Genomic DNA, 16,519 nt, shown 5'->3' with positions numbered 1-16,519 from the left:
CCTACTCTGTGGTCTGGTCTCCACCAGACTGCTATAGTTTCTTGATCATTAACCCAAAAGGCTATGCTAAGAGCCTATCACAGCCTGTTTCTAGACAGAACAGCAGGAACTATACATAAACTTTAAAGCCCCCCTACCTTCAACGAAGCATCAAATGATGCTGCAGGGTCATGTGACGTCACATCACGTGACCCGCGGCGTCATTTGGCATCACGTCTCATTTGATGCCATGTTGCCATGGAGACGTATAGACAAGAAGCTGGTGAGTACATTTACAGAAGCCTCACGCTCTTAGCGCTGGGCATCTGTAACCACTGCAGCCCCCGCACCCCCAAATAAAGTCTTGTGCCTCCCAGTTTGCGCACCGCTGTTTTAAAGTACACACTATGAGGAACACTACACCCAGGTCAAAAGGTAAGGAACTCCATTTTTTCATGTTATCCTAGTGCAGTAGTTCCCAACCGTTTTTATATTGTGCACACTGTAAGAGATGTGTGCAGAGGTATACAATGGAGACCATTTTTAAAGTGAAATTAAAATAAGGCTTTATTGCCTGTTCCTTTAAACAATACAGCAAACAAGAATATACATAAAACAATAAACACCTATCCCTGTGTAAGAGCTAACTACTTCCCTAGTCCCTCTCTACAAGGCTGGGGTTGAAAAGCCCCTTATCCACTTATCACCCCAAAGTTTCAGCTGTACCTTAATGCAGGTGGTCTTCAGGTCAGTGGTGTCGAGGTAGGTGTCTGCTTGAGGGTCCAGACATAGAGGTCTGGTCCCCTTTTGTCTTGCTCTCAGACCATAAGCCCTCCTTTTTCTTATGTTAGCTCCCTTGTGAGCTAAGGAATCTCCTTCCTGTTTCTCAGATCAGGCTTTTTCTAAAAGTCCTAATCAGACAGGTGGAGTCTGGTTGATTGTGTGCAATTAACCAGCACACTGCTGGATTTACAGGCAGTTTCCCTAAACATTGATAAGTCCCTGTTACATACCTCCCCTGTTTGTGGGAAGCTCAGGCTTACCATGGCCAAAGCCCATCCTTCCACTCTCTCGAGATACAGTATCTCTGCTGCTCAAATGGAAGTGGATGGCGAACGAGAACTCCCAGTCCTTCTTGGATTGGAGCCCTTTCTCCAGGTTATTAGTGTCTCTCCAGAAGGTGCTTGAGATCAGCACTCCTCAGTCACTGGAGGAGGACGTTTTCCAAGTACAGTCTTTCTACTGGCCTCGTGGTCATGAGATTTTCCCTGTGTTAGGCGATCCTCGCTTTGTAGGCAGACTGTATAGCAACAGTCACTGAGCGTTTACAAAAATAGCTTTCTATCGCCATCTTTTCAATGGACTCTAATTTAGCACTAAATGTCCATTCCTTGTAACCCTTGATCAGGTCTTGCAAAGTCTCTGTCAGCTTACTTTTAAATTCTGTCTGATGTCTGGAATCTATTTCTACTATCCTAGACTCATGCCATTTCATGGTATCACTTAAAAAGCGTTCAAGAATAGCTACTTGAGTTTTCAGCTCTTGAAGCTGTCCTTCTGCACTTCTTTTTCCACTCAATGCAGTTGCCAGTTCAACTTCTTTGGAATTGAGTTGCGATTCCACATCTCCCAGTTGACTCAAAGCAAGGCTTAAATATGTTTCCGTTTCTCTATTTCTGACCTGTAGCTGCCGGTGCTCCTCCAGAACGATTTCCAGCTCCAGCTGCAGACGGGCCCTCTCATTGTCCATGTGGTCCAGCGAGCATCGGCCATCTTGGCCTCGTAGCGCAGTGTCAGGCTGGCTCCTTGACGAAAGGACAACTCTTCACTCTCTTTCTTTTTTGCTAGCTGTATATTGAGCTCAGCAATCTGCGTCTGCAGAGCTGCAAGTTGCTGGGTTGTTTAGCTGCTAGCTTAACTCTTCCACTTCTAGGCTTTGCTGCAAGTTCAACTCATCAGCGAGAGATCCCTGTTTCTTGAGTGCATCCTGCAATTCTCCTCTCAGGGACTTCATCTCTTCACAGTGCTTTCTCTGAGCTTGCTTGCACATATCCTTAATTATATTGTGCAGTACTGTGAATTTCTTCACTAGGACCGCAGCTGCTTGCCTCAGTTTCTGGAACTTCTTGTGCTCCATCTTGTACCGAGTCAGCTGGCCTCTAAACTTGGCCACTAGCAAAGCTTTGGTGTTGCTTAGGGTAGCCTTCAGTTCTTCATGCTGCTCTCCTGGGACACACTGGATAATCAGCCATTCCTGCAGCACTTGTACTTCTTTAGCAGCCTGCAGATTTTTGTTCCTGCAGAGTTTGCTGCTTCTCCTCCGCATTCTAGAGATGCGTACGCAGACCTTGCAGTTGGTTCTGCAACAGCTGCTCTACTTGTGTGTGTTGCTCCAATGCTTCACATTTTTCATCGTACAATAGTTTCTTTATTTTTTGTAGCTCGTGCAGCTTTTCCTTCTTTTCATTGATGTGGTCAGTCAAATCAGAATTTTCTTATTTCAGGCTTGTATTTTATCTTTTTATAGTGTCTGTAATATTCAGGGCCTCCTTGTAGTCTTTCTTCCATTTAAGCACTTCTGATTTGAGAGTACCGGACTCCTGGCATGAGACTTCAATCTCTAGGTTGAGGGTGTGATGCTCCTTCTGGGAGACTTTAAGATTCATACTACGACTGTAGACAGCTTTGTCACGGGAGACCAGGTTTATCAACACTTTTTTATACCGGGATCATTGATTGAGCAAAGCAAGGAGGTAAAATTAATTGTAATTTATTTCAGGAAAAGACATACACACAATGTAACACAATTTACAGTGTTAACATACTTACTGGGAATGTGGCTAACGAATAAATCTATCCTTTAAACAAAATTCATAAAATGACTTCCGTAGGAGCCCTTTCCAATGATTGGGAGATACTCACGAAAGTCCAGGAACAGATTTCAGTATGCAATGCCAGCCGCCACCACTACGTTCTCAAAAGCGGGATTTAGAAAAATTCTTGAGTCAAAATCTTTGAAGCCGGCTCGCGTCTATTCAGCACAGAGCATCTTTGATTTTGCCGCTGTTGGTTTGGCCTTGGAATCTGCGTTCCTCATTGACTGCAAGCCTACTTATTGGTTTCAGTGTCCTATTCACAAACCTCTACAGCCTATCAGAGCGTGGGAATTCTCCGGCCAGCCAATCACAGATTTGCCGGTATTGTAAAGCAGGGTGGGCACCTTTATTCATTCTGCAAAGGGGCATGCACCACCCTGGCACCTCTACCTCTTTGCATACTGAGCCCATCCGCTGGCCAGGCTCCACAAAGTCTGGGCTCTGGCAAATTGTGGCTGGATATCCCTGTGTTATTCAAGGATGCGGGTACTCAAGCAGAACTGCAGTACCCCTCCTGTTCTAACACCTTGGCATCCCTGAAGCTTTCAAGTCCGGACTCCGCATAGACCCATAGGCACCAAGCTTGGTAGCCATCTGGTCTCGTGGAATCCATGACTTGGAAATCCCACAGTTCATTCACAGGTTATCAGTACATATACCTATTAAATATAAATCTTTAATAAAATATACTGGGTCCTGTATTCTGTTTGATAAAAATATAAAAGTTCCTATTCTGGTGTCAGGGATGGAGTGAGTGTATATATTGCCTACACTCACTTGTCTCATACTTGGCACACTTTAGAAATGACATAAACTTTTTACCCACAAGAAATCACTCTCAGCTTTATCACGTAGCTGGAGTAACCCCTGAAACCCTATACTGGGGTCCGGGTACCTGGACATGTATCTGGGCACCCCTCCTTATACTAGGCACCCCTATTTATACTAGGGACCCCATGTATGATTGCAGGTATACATTAACCCCTTCATGCACATTTACCTTGCCTGAATGATGCTGCAGTAGGAATCCTGGCGGTGAGTCATAAGAACGTTTTCATAGTCCGCGTTTAACCGGAGCAATGTACTTGGCTGTATCCGAGAATCTCACTCAATTCCCGGATCAAACTTTTGAGGTATCCTGTAACTCCGGAACCCCGATACATAGAAACATTCTGTAAAGACTTTCTCGAGCAAACCCACCCTGAAACTTACAGCCTAGAAATCTCCCGGTCCCAGCACCCCAGGAAAGGCAAAAGACAAGCAAATCTTTAATGTCGCATAATTTGCACAGAGTCATAGTAATTTATTTCTGACATATGGCACTCTATGGCACTTTCTGACACTCTAGGACCTCAACCCATGGATCAGGGGTAACCAAGTGGGCTTAACCTTTATTAGTGAGCCTGGTTAACCCCTTCACTGTTACACCTCCCCCCTTAAGATGCAGGCCTTGTTACGACCGCCTCGTCCGGCTGTTTAAATGGCCTGACACTTCTTGAGCCTGGTTGCTCACTACGACTGCCCTGGCGTGAAAGTTCATTGGCATTTCCATGTTCACTGCATTTCTTATGCTGAATGGAAAAGTCAAATTCTTGCAGGGCAAGACTCCAATAAAGGAGCTTGCAATTTTCTTCAGACACCCTTTGTAGCTAACTCAAGGAGTTGGGATCTATGATTACAGTGAATGTCCGGCCATACAAATAGGGCTGCAGCTTTCTCAGAGCCCAAACAATAGCCAAACACTCTTTTTCAATTGTGGCATAAGCCACTTCCCAGGGCAGTAACTTTCTGCTCAGGTACACCAAAGGCTCCTCTCCCCGCTCCTTCCTCACTTGACTGAGTACAGCACTGATACCATAATCGGAGGCATCGGTCTGCACCAAAACTTCTTTGAATAGTCAGGGGGAGTCAGGATGGGTGCACTGGCCAGCGCCGTCTTGAGTGCCTGAAACGCTGTTTCACAGGCAGGAGACCAGGCTACCAGAACTGGGAGTCGCTTCTGTGTCAGATATGTCAAGGGTTTAGCCACGGCGCTGTACGTGTGGGACGAACTTCCTATAGTACCCTGCAGTGCCTAAAAAAAGCCATAGCCTGCTTCTTAGTCATGGGGACTGGCCACTGCACTATAGCCTCAACCTTAGCTGGTTCAGGCTTGAGGTGCCCTCCACCCACCCTGTGCCCTAAGTACTGGACCTCTGCCATACCTACTAAACACTTGGTGGGTTTCAGTGTGAGCCCTGCTTCCCTAATTCTGTTCAGCACCACTGCTACAGTACATGAACTTGCTGACTGTCCCACGTCTCGCTAAATACTGCAATGTCGTCCAGGTATGCCAGTACAAAACCCTGCATCCCTTCCAGTAACCTATTGACCAGGCGTTGGAAGGTAGCTGGGGCATGCTTCATCCCAAATGACATCACTAGAAATTCATAAAGGCCACTTGGAGTTATGAATGCTGACTTCTCCCTAGCCTCTTGGGCCAGTGGGATCTGCCAATACCCTTTGCTCAGATCTATGGTGGTCAGATACTTTGCCCCCGCAAGCTCATCTAACAGCTCAACCATGCAGGCATGGGATAAGCATCTGACACCGTTCCTGCATTAAGCTGCCGGTAGTTCATACAGAAGTGGGAGGTCCCGTCCTTCTTAGGCACTAGGACTACCGTACATGCCCAAGGGCTCTGGGACGGTACAATTACACCTAGGGCCAGTATCTCCTCTACTTCCCTCTCTATACTGCCCTTCACCTCTGCTGATACACAATAGGCATGCTTATGCAGGGTCTCAGATCACCGGTGAGCACTGGGGGATCAGTGATATGTGTTCTGCCCGGCTTGTCCGTGAACAGAACCCTATACTACTCTAGCATAGCCCTCATCTGTACCTTCTGTAGCGCACTGAGCTGGGACCCTATATCTACCTGCGCTATGGTGCCCCCTTTCCTAGATTCCCCTAGGAGGTCAGGCCCCCATCGGTGGGCTACAAATAGCCAGCACTGATGCCACACTTGGTGCAAAATTCTCCTTAAGCATATTGATGTGATAGGTCTTATTTCTCCCTGTCTCTCTATCTAACTGTAAAATATTGTTGCAGTCATTCATCTTTCTGAGAACCGCTCCCAAATGCTCCCGTGCTGCCCTCTTTGACAAGCCATGTTTAAATGTCCCACATGGGACCGTTACATATTCTAGACCGTGGGACATTTAATCATGGCTTGACGGAGTGGGCAGTGTGGGAGCGCATTGGACCAGATGGCCCGGGTGTGCGCAGAGCTTGTCGGACTGAGCTTGTGGCGGTGCGGGAACGTGCACGGTGGGACATTGCCATTTAAAAATTGTGTCTGTGGCGAACAGCGCACGTGGTGAGGTGCCTGGGGTCAGGTGTCCCACTGATGAGTTGTCCCAGCGGCGACGTGTGGCGGTGCAGCGCTGGCGGTGGTTATGCTGCGGCCAATCATCCCATTCCATATAACATGACCTCACAGACCAATGCATATGCATTTTCCCTTCCAGGTACTCTTTCTGTATCTGTATGTCTCCCAGTACACAACTTAGATTGTGAGCTCTTAGGGGTATGTACTTATTGATATATTTTGCACTTTTTTAATATAAATTTTCCATGAATAATGTCTAATATTTATAGTGCTATATAAATATAAAATAAATATTTAATCCAAAACAAAATATTATTAGGGCTAGGTTATACACAATTTGCATTAGTAGATCAGAGGGATAGATCCAATGGTGGGATGAATACTGCACAATGATCACAAGGTAACATTAGCTGTGCAAAATGTGCAGTGCTTTTAAATAAATAATTTTTGAAGAAGCACTGCAGGTGAAGGAATAATTTAAATCAATTAAATTTTAAAACATTATTCATAACCTAGACATGAAATAATAGTTAAACATTTTTCCTGGTTTGTAAGAACAAATGAATGAGCAGAATGAAACAAAAGTTGAAAAACAAAACAATATATGAAAAGTGAAGGAAGTGAAAAAAGTTAAGAACTACTTAACCATTTAACTACGAAACCATTTATTTACAAAAGAATAAACCACATATTATTACACATCATCACACATACAGTATCTACTATAAATAGAAAATACGTTGAAAAAAATATAAATAGAATGGTCATAGCAAAAAGTATAATTTCTTTAACAATCTTAAAATAATCAGAAAATACATCAAGAAATGTGATTAAGTTCACAGCAAATTTATAAAGTTCAAGATTTAAAAGTACTTTATTGAGGAGTTGATATGGATCTCATGTAAACGTATCCATCACCAAGTACAGTAATTACATGATTGCAGGACCTGTTGAGCAAAGCCCACCTGTGTTTGACTAGCATAATAGTAACATAAAAGGTTTTGCTTTCATGGTGGCAATAAGCGTTCATTCTACCATGAAACAAATAACAGAATGATGCACTTTTGATTCGTATATGCTCCTCTCATCTTCAAATGTAATTGTTCAGCATTGCAAAAGTAGCACTAGATTTGGTGAGACCAATCACAGTTGTACAATGTTGGCCATTGTGCTTTCACTGGGTAACTTTGCAGTAACACAGTGCATCAGAGTCTGAGCTCACTAGTAGGTTACCTGGTGATCAGCAGTCTGTGGCTCTTATTACCAGCTTGGCTCTTATTCCCAGCTGCAAATCAAAATGTAGGGACATTTTACAGTACATTATGGCCTTCTCAGGAGGAACAATCGGAGCACTGTTTAGTGAATGCCGTCGTGTTATTTCAAGCGAACTCTGATCGGTTATCACAAGCAAATCATGTTTCTCTTTGGACGGAGATGCAGCTTATCAGCCTTTTAAAATATTAAAAATATTTGAACAGTGTTAGAGATGTGGATTTATTTCCATAGTACTGCAAATATTTATATTGGTTTAATAATCAGTACGACTTACTGGATCGACAACAATCAAAGTCGGTTGAAAGAATCAATGTTTGGTTTTAAGAAGCAATTCTATTAAGCTATGTATTTGTCTAATTGGTTTCTGTTGTCCCTGTTGATACTACAGTATCTTATTTGTAATTTGTACATTTCACATCAGACTGTTCTGATTGGCTCATTGATTCATCATATTCTTCATCCATAATGCAGCCTACAAAACTGACCTTTTGGTATATTACATTTAACATGCAGAGGGTCTGCAGAATTGTAGTGAAAAAGAGAATGAACCATTATGCACTTTCTGTAATTAGATGTGTAGCGGTTGCTGGTTCTGGCTACTCCTCTGCCCTCCCTAACTCATAAGTCCTGGTAGATTCAGGCAGTGTTAGGTCCATCTTGTGTTTAACCCTCCCCATGCAGTTCCTTGAGTGGCAAGTTAGAGGTGGGACTTGGCCTGTATGTTACCCAATCCTGGGTGCAGACCTTGGGCCCTCCCCTCCTGCTCTAAGGAAGAGGCACACCAAAGTTAGTGAGAATTCTTCCCAGTTCCCTGAGGAGTTTGCAGCTCTGACTCTAGTGCTGGGAGTTGCAAGCTGTGTCTCGCCCTGCGGAGTGAGACTATATAATCAGTCCCATTAGAGGACAGGGATAAGGCCTAAATCAGTATCGAACACAGTCGACCATCCAGATGTCCGGGACCAAGAACAGTATTCGCTGTATGACCAGACTGAATGCAGTGGATGCCCAATAAAGAGATCCTGTTTCAATATACTCCTGGTCGGAGTTTTCAGTCAATGACGGGAGTATGGACCGGTTATGTCATATTGTAGGGACTGCCTCCAGCACCAGGGTGAGAAGGGATCGGTATGACATCCAAAAGACCTGGACAAAAAATGGAACTCACCGGCCAAAAATTGGAAAAAAATACTTTATTAAACTACATAAAAAATGTGAAACATCCACATGGAGAACCAAACTCCTCCCACGCGTTTCACGCCATCACTGGCACTTTCTCAAGGAGCCTCCAGCACTCCTCCAGCACTCCTGGAGCCTACGGCGGATGGAGGCGCTAAGATTGCAAAGACTGAACTGAAGCATCTACATCAAAGCCTGTCCTGTTTTCCCGATACCATTGCGGACCCTCAGCCATTCTGTGAACCAACAGGTAAAGCACACTAACATTCACCGGTAGCAGGGCAAATCTCCTATAAGGGGGGGGGAGCAGTGCTACAATTGGAGGCGCTGCTGAGATGCAGCAACAGGGTGGGCTTTCAGTGCAGCATGATACAGGAGAAAGGGAGGGATACCGCTCCCTGTGGCTATGCCAGGGAGGTGGCTGCCTTACACCCTAAAGAGACAAAAACTGGGGACGTCCCTTGAGGTTTCGCCCATTCAATATGATTCACTAAGATTCAAGATTCACATGGCGGTGGGGCTGGCTTCGCCTCCGGGGAGCCAACACTGTGGACATAGGTGCCGCAGAAAGTATTGGCCATCTATTCCAACCACCAAGAAGCCTTCTGGCAGTTGATAGGTGGATACGTTGTGACTGGCCTTTACTGAAAAGTAATAGTATGGCAACTGGACACAGAGGTTTAGCTGCAGCTCCTCTCAGTAGCTTAGCTCCTTAGAACTGAGGTGGGGCAGCTGCGTATGGCTCCTCCCTAGAAAGTACAGTCCCTAGGATTGGTTCTTTGTCACGCCCCCGCCCTCCTCCTCTGGTGGAATTTAGAGTGAGGCACAGAACAACAGAGCGTGACCTAGGCTTCGCTGTGAGCCAGTCACAGTGTTGGGTGTGGTTTCATCTTGGCGCCGAAAGCTTTCAACTCCTTGCAGAAAAGCTTGCAACTTTCTGCAGAAGTCCCACGCGGTCCCGTTTTTGGGTGGAAACTGAGATTTTAGATTTCCCTGTCCTTGTGGTGCGCTCCCTGATCAGGAGTCACAATTTTGAGTGAAACAAAAGTACATGGCAACACATATAGGTAGCGTTACCCAGGAACAGAGTAGCAGCAGAGTGATTGGGTATCCATGTTCCCTGGCAAAGCCTCAGGGTACACCCCAACTTAAGTTTGTCTGGTGAAAGGATACAAACTCCCTGGTGTAGCCTCAGAGTACGCCCCAACAATCCTTTTATTTAGTATATGTGAGTAGCCACGTTCCCTGGTGGAGCCTCAGGGTACGCCCCAACTTACGTTTGTCTGGTGGAAGGATACACACTCCCTGGTGTAGCCTCAGGGTACGCCCCAACAATGCTTTTCTTTAGTATATGTGAGTAACCACGTTCCCTGGTGGAGCCTCAGGGTACACCCCAGCATAGTCCTCTGTACTTGGTAAGGGTCTAGGTAACCCCCTCCCTGGTTTCACTTCAGAGACAGGTTCCCCCCTTCCTTCTGCATCATGCTGCTGCGCTGAAAACCTGCCTTGTTACTGCATCTCAGCAGCGCCTCAAATTGTAGCACTGCTAACCACCACCCCCTACTCTGGAAGATCTGCCCTTGCTACCGGTGTGTGGTACATGGTTCCGGTGGTTGGTTTGCAGGAGAGCTGAGGGTCTGTGATGATGTTGGGACAACAGGACAGGTTTTTGTTGTAGAATTCTCAGTTCTTTCTCTCTAGTGCAAGCGCCTCCATCCGCTGCAGGCTCCAAGAGTGCCAGAGGCAGTCCCTACAACAGAACCAGTCTCTACTCCCCCTGATTTACTGCAAACTCAGGCCAGGCGCATATAAAACAAAGGTCTCTTTATTGACATGCACTGCATACATCAAGTCATACAGCGAATACTATTCTGATCCCATGCCTCTGGATGGTCTCTGTATTAAATCCTGCCTTAGGCCTTATCACAATCCACTTGAAGGAACTGATCATGCTATCTCAACCTGCAGGGCAAGACACCCACAGAGTACTCACCCCATTGCTGCAGTACTCAGGACTGACTACAATATAGCTGTGCCTCTTCGTTAGAGCAGAAGGGGTGGGCACACGGTCTGCACCCACGATTGGGCAACACACAGACCAAGTTCCACCTCCACTTCTAATGGGCCTGCAACTACCAGGACTTACGTGTTAGGGAGGGCAGAGGAATCGCCAGAACCAGCCATCATATTACATCATATGAAGAGATTATAGAAAGATACAAAAAACATTTGAAAAAAATGTACAGTATTAGTAACAATAATAAAAAATAAATTAAAAAAAGAGGGAATTAAAATGGTCAAAGTGGAAAATGTATGAGTATATCCACAAAACTACTCATGGAGGCTGATCATGTAAGTGCTTCTACATTTACGTACCTATTAGAATGCATAGAGGTATTTGTTACCATGTGTGATGGAGCGGCCTGTACGTGAGGGCAGATTGATGCACAGACAGAGGGTTCTACTTAACTATAGTTGTTTATTTGCCGCCAAGCAGCAACCAAAAAATTGGGGCTAATACCCCTATAAACAAAACACAAAAATAATTAAATAAAATCCTGTTCCCGTTAGGGAAACTAACTACACCAGCATGTCCCTAGCTAACGGCGCTGGCCAACTAACCTGGTTCCCAGCCCTGGTATATGGAACAAAGTAACAGTCTCTGCCCAGAACAAATAAAAGGTGTTCGGTTATCTGTTAGTCCTTGTGTTTATCCGGGGTGTGATTCCCAGCTGGACCCCGCAGGCCTGCTTCTCTCAGTCCTAGGGTCCAATACAGCAAGACTCTCCCCAGCTGGGAAACCTCTCACTTCCTCTCTCTTTCTCTCTGTGGAGGGAAGCAGTCTCAATGTCTCTGACAGCTTCCTGTCTTTTATCCCTGTTACATCACGAGTTGATTGTCCCCACACCTCCCTGTTCAGGTGTGAAATACGACACCCATGCAGTCTAGGAAGGGAGTTAACCTCTTCACTCCCTTACACCATGGTTACCAAATTAATTAAAATGTTTAATATGTAATTCCTCTGAAATAGTTTGAGCAAATTGTCTGAAATTTTAATACAAGTTTCAAAAAAATACATTTAATATTTTGTAGCAAGAATCCGGTCAATTATTTTTTTATCGCTTAAAAAAATTAATTCCAAGATGGGGGCTGCACCGATTTGGGTGAAACTTCTGGCACATCTAAGTTAAGATAGTAGAATCGTACCTTCAAAAGGCCATGAGAATCGGTCAAGCCGTTTGGCCTGTGGAGAGAGAACATATGAACATAAACACAATCAAAGAGCTCACAAAGTCTTGTTAACCCGCTCTGAGGACAGTGGCAGGTGGGGAGTTTTACTGGGGCAGTACCCCTGTCAAACTGCAATGCAGATGTCCCGAGATGAGCTCAGAGAGCAAAGTAACTTCCCATGGTGCAGAAGGGCTCACTCGCACGCTCATCCAAAAATATAGTGTTAGTTCCAATGGGGCTACCCATCCCTTTTATGCTACCCCACTTTTTCTCAGTGTGATTAATAGAAACAGGTATCAAGTATTGCCATTTTCAATCGTTTTGCACTTCAACTGCTTTGCATAAGGACCACGGTAGAGTTAATAAAATAAGGCCGTCAAGTTTTCTGAGATCTGTACCCCTACTCAGAATATCATCATAGATTCATTATTATTCCATTACATGGGCAGGGTTATATTCAGACAGTACATTACCTGCAGAAGGGAACACTATGGAATAAAGCTGTACAACGTTTATGAAGGTTCAACGGGCTGTACTCTGAAACGTAAGCATATATAAGTGTAACGGTGTTTCCCCCACCCTCTGGAGATTTCCCTGTTACCAGGTGTTTGGTGCATGCTACCTGTTGGCTCACAGAATGCTGAGTGGCCCACCGATGGTTGTGGGGACGTCTGGACAGATGTCTGGGGTACATACCCAACATTTATCTCTGGTGACACAGCGCCTCCATATGCTGCAAGTTCCAGATGTATGGAGGCAATATCCTACAGAACAAACGTACACCAGGCAGAAGTTATAGTTAACTGGAACCTGTTTATTCCTCTGCATACACAGTATCACACAGGCTTCTGCCCAATACAGCTCAATGCAGGTCTCCAATCTCTGGATGGTCCCTGGACCACCACTCCGGGCCTAGGGCACCCAAAGCAGTCCTTACTCTTCCCTGACCCTCTAGCAGGGGAGAATCACTCACTCTCCCCCCAAGGGAAAAGGAACATTGCATGCCAATTCGCAGGCAACTGTGTGTTAACTGTCTCTCTCAAGGGTAAAAAGTGCCTACATTTAGTGGTGCAGCCCTTTAAGTACAGTGGGAGGAAGGTACAAAGTCTGAACCCAGGATTGGACAGAACACAGGCCTTGTCCCATCTCCTCCACTGTCACTCAAGGGAGCTGCTTCTATGTGGAAAACCCATGATTGGTCCTGTCACTGCCTGCACTGTTACCAGGGCTTACATGACAGGGATGGCAGACTGGTAGCCAAAACCAGGTGTGGCTACATAAGGGAATAGACAAACAATCAGATTCACCTGGTTGCCCCTCTTGTCTAACCTAACTTCCACATTTGTGTGGGATTTACAGTAAATCATGCCTTTTTAGGTTCTGGCCATCATCTTTATGTGGAAAATGTTTACACCAGCATAACTTATTTGTAACTTTGTAATGCGTTGACACGCGTGCCTGTGTCAGTGAAGACAAATACAAAACAGGAAGGCAAAGAACAGAAATGCGGGGAAACGTTTTCACTGCAATGAACTCCTGGCAGTTAAATACAGTGGTATCAAAGTTTTGTTTTGTTTTTTAACTTTAATTCCTGATGATTCCACCCTGTAGTACCGTAAGGAAAGCCTACAGATAGGAATGCTACTCTTTACGGTACTAATTTCCATCCTGATTCTCTAAAAGATATGCTGCCATTCTCACAGAAAGTAAGGGCATCTAGAATTGTAAATAGACCTAAACAATTAGAGGAGACATATGCAGAGATTAAATCTCGCTTCCTAGCAAGGGGACATTCTAGATCTGTGATTGACAAAGCATTTGATAGATCCATGGAAGCAACACGAGATTGTGGAGACAGATACAGAAAGGATGACAATTGTCACTAAATATACCACGGGCAGTAAATTCCTAAAACAAAGTATTCAGAAGCATTGGGGGATTCTAGCCAGCGACGTGACACTTAAGGATATTTGTAAAACACCACCTAGATTCGCGTATCAGAGAGGCACGAACCTCAAAGATATGTTAATAAAAGCTGACAAAAAGGAATATTATACAACACCACATTTTCTCGAAACACAAAAACCAGGGTGCTTCAGATGCTTCAATTGTTCTGTATGTAACAGCCTCAATACAGGGTCAGAGTTCTCACATCCGAGAAGTGGCAAGAGATATAAAATCAAGGAAAGAATTACTTGCATCTCCACCTCTGTAATATACATGATTACCTGTCCCTGTGGTTTGAGGTATATAGGCAAAACACAAAGAATGTTGAAAACACGCTTTATTGAGCATAAGAGTAGAATCACACATGCTAGTGAAGAAACGGAACTGATTAAGCATTGTGTTGATAACCGACATACTGTAGCATCATTAAAAAATCATGGGCATAGCACAGGTTAAAAAAACATTGCAGGACTTGATAAGGATATACCATTACTTCAACGTGAAGCTTTCTGGATTTATACTTTAGACACCGTGGCCCCCAGGGGCCTGAATGATAACCTAACTCTGTGGTGTTTCTTAACAGAACGTTAATGATTATGTGGTGCATAATACAGTTACAGTATCTTTACTGTAGATTGCACCTCTTGCTGCTGTTGCTGCTATCCATTGGATGTCATATGGTCTGTATTTTAATGTGGCTAAATAGTGGACAGAATCACTGCTTTTTTTCAGGACATTATTCAACAAGGGTGATTTTTATGGGGTTTATATGATCTTCTTCAGAGCTCTTTTTATCAACTGAACACATTTCAGTCTGCAGAGGATCCATGGATAAGACATTGTTTGTTATTGTTATTCTCACTCCTGCCTCTATTCACAGCACAAGGCAGTTTTACGGAGAGTATACAAAAATCGGTTGGCATGACAACGACGCCACACGTGATGACATCACAGAAGGAGGAGGTCTTTCTCGGAAGAAGGAGGATCGCATCAGGAACCACAGAGGGAAGAAAAACGATGACGTCACGTTCACACAAGAACGCCGGATGAAGCTGCGATTGGAGGGATGGAGGACCAATGAGGAACAAGCTGGGGATTAACACAGGAAGGATCAGAAGCTGAGTGACGGTGCTGGATAATGATGAGCTGATTGGAGATATGGTACACCTGGTGTTGGGGCTATAAGAAGTTGGTATTCTGGACTTTTTAGTATTATGCCATTCTGCTTTGAGAAAGGTTGATTGTGGCCGAAACGTCAGTCAATTTGTTGGCAATAAATTTATCTTGAAAATTCCGTGGAGCCCTGTTTCTTATACTTTCCATTATTTTCTGACACGTCACCCATTACCAGGTGAGGGGAGGGGGTGTTACACAGTAGGAGCCCACACATTTAACCCTCTAAAACTGTAACCTCTTATGCTAGCTAGTAGTTCCCAAAGGTGGGGCTACACTCTCCCCTTCGAAATGTGAATTTGTCCACAACATCTTGCAAATATGCAATAGATACATTAGGATTAAACTGTATATCGGCTAGTAAATAATACACCATGATAGTACTCTAGATTTCTTTCCATATACATACTGCTAGTAGCACTATATGAACATCCTGGCACAGTATTTAGTATATGATAATTAACACTGTACATACTCATTTGGCAATATTCTCACCACAATACCTGCACCATTAACATGCTGGCTACTGTTTATAGCAAACACTTCACTGGTGAGAACACACATGAATGCAACTTGGAACCCATAGATGTTCTTTGTCATGCAGCATATGGACAGTGAGTAATACTAGAATACTCACTGCTGACACCATAGATACAGTGCATTTTCTGCCAATCCTCATATGGCATAGCAATGTTACTGTGTTTGCTATTATACCTACACACCTGGCAGTAATAACGCAGTATTTATCTCATATACTGTACCGTGTGTATATATCATATAATAGTCACTTTAATATCTTCTTTTGTGATAATGATAACATTACAATCATGAATAAAACTCATTGTGAGGACATAAAGCATGGCACTATCAACAAACACAATGTTTTTATTACAACAACTTTACACATATACCTGCAAATGTAGTGTAAGCTAATGGTAATACATTAGCAGCTGCGGGGCAGTGGCAGGGACACACGCCACAACTCCTGCCTAATGAGGGTGTGACTTTATTCACCAGGCCCAGAAGAGGTCAGGAATACGAAATGCCACCATGGACATAAAATGCAATGTGTTAGAACAGCAACATCTGACCCACATGGGACCAGAAAACCATGGGGATTTAATTATAGTGGTACAACAATCTACCCGTAATGAGCAGGATCAGGTTTCCTAACTATATTTCCACTCTCGACTAGCACCTCCACAAAATGTATCTACTTAGTCTCAGTCTCGTTGTCATGTTCTAAGCCTGCTGTACCCATGCTTGGCCACAGGGATTGCTGCTGCTCTCTCAATATAATGTCCTGTTCCTGTCTTCTCATTGCTGACCTTTGCTTGTGACCCTAACTGCGCTATCTGCCGCCTGCCTTTGACCTCTGTTTGTGACCCCGACTACAATATCTGCTGCCTGCCTCTGACCTCTGCTTGTGACCCCTATCACGCTCCCTGCTGTTCCTGCCACTGGGATCCACACCAGTCAAAGACCAACCC

The 16,519-nt window shown here is 44.4% G+C and overlaps 1 long non-coding RNA gene across 1 annotated transcript in view; it reads left to right on the top strand.

Moving 5' to 3' along the window:
* Positions 1-15,150, top strand: part of LOC142469946 (uncharacterized) — a 28,743-nt gene extending 13,593 nt beyond the window's left edge. Inside the window, exon 2 of the long non-coding RNA XR_012789132.1 lies at positions 14,737-15,150. This is a non-coding gene — a long non-coding RNA (uncharacterized LOC142469946). The remainder of the gene's footprint in view (positions 1-14,736) is intronic.
* Positions 15,151-16,519: the final 1,369 nt, after the last annotated feature.

Source organism: Ascaphus truei, chromosome 1, assembly GCF_040206685.1.
Source record: "Ascaphus truei isolate aAscTru1 chromosome 1, aAscTru1.hap1, whole genome shotgun sequence".
In the NCBI taxonomy this organism is placed as follows: domain Eukaryota; kingdom Metazoa; phylum Chordata; class Amphibia; order Anura; family Ascaphidae; genus Ascaphus; species Ascaphus truei.
This window is presented reverse-complemented; position numbering and strand designations above follow the sequence as displayed.